General features: G+C 38.1%; 1 pseudogene; it reads left to right on the top strand.

Annotated features, from left to right (window-relative positions):
* The first annotated feature begins 797 nt into the window (after positions 1 to 797).
* Positions 798 to 894, top strand: LOC111773064 (U2 spliceosomal RNA; annotated as a pseudogene).
* Positions 895 to 1,102: the final 208 nt, after the last annotated feature.

Raw genomic sequence — 1,102 nt, 5'->3', positions numbered from 1 at the left:
TGGGATCCGAACCGGCGGACCCCGGGCCACCGAGAAGTGGAACATGCGAACTTAAAAGCTGCGCCATGAGGCCGTCCTCAGCTTTATCTTCAAAATGTAAATCCAAACATTTATCTCTATGCCAAAGCCATCTAATGGTTTCTCATTTTTGTTGTGTTAAAGCAAAAACTCTTTAACAATATCTACAACCTTCTTGATTAGGAGTCTGAAAACTATGGCTCATGAGCTAAATAAACTTACAACATTATTTGTAAATAAAGTTTTATTGGAATATAGCCATACATGCTTATTTATGTATTATCTATGGCTGATTTTGCACTACAGTGACAGAGTTGAGTAGTTACAAGACTGTAAGGCCTGCACAGATGAAAAAATTTACCATCTTGTCTGCATTAGTTTCTATTTCTGCATAACCAACTACCACAAAATTATCATCTTAAATAAACAAAAATGTATTTTCTCTCAGTTTCTCTGAGTCAGGAGTCTGGCACGATGTCACTGTATTCTCTGTTCACAGTCTCACATGACTGAAATCAAAATATTGGCCAGGACTAGGGTCTTTTTACAATTAATTTGCGTTTGAAGAATTCATTTTCCTGCAACTGTAAGAATTTTATTTTCTTAATGACTGTCAACCAGTGGCTGCTCCGTTCCTAGAGACTGCCCACATTTCTTGGATAGGATCCTATCCATCTTCAAGTCAGCAATGGAAAACATCTTGTGAGTTAAATCTCCTGCTAGAAATTTCTGAAATCCTCTCTTTCTGACCTCTAGACACAGATTTAAAGGTTTGAGTTATTGCCTCTCTGCCTTTTGGCTAAGATCAAGTGTAGTATCTGTTCTTATCAGTTTAAAGGTTTGTGTTATTAGATCAGGCTCAAGAGGGTAATCTCTCTATGTTAAGGTCAACCGATTTGGGGTCTTAATTACATCTGCAGAATTCCTTCCCAGCAGTACTTAGTTTAGTGTTTCAATATTTGGGGAAAAGTGTGTGTACAAGTATCTGGAAATCTCAGGGTCCATCTCAGAATTCTGTCTACCATATGATGCCTTATGGAGAATGTTCGCTGACCTGGGTCTAGATCCACCTGACTCATCTAAA

The sequence above is a fragment of the Equus caballus genome, chromosome 3 (assembly GCF_041296265.1).
Source record: "Equus caballus isolate H_3958 breed thoroughbred chromosome 3, TB-T2T, whole genome shotgun sequence".
NCBI classification, from domain to species: domain Eukaryota; kingdom Metazoa; phylum Chordata; class Mammalia; order Perissodactyla; family Equidae; genus Equus; species Equus caballus.
The sequence above is the reverse complement of the archived record's forward strand: the minus strand, read 5'-3'. Positions and strand labels throughout refer to the sequence as shown.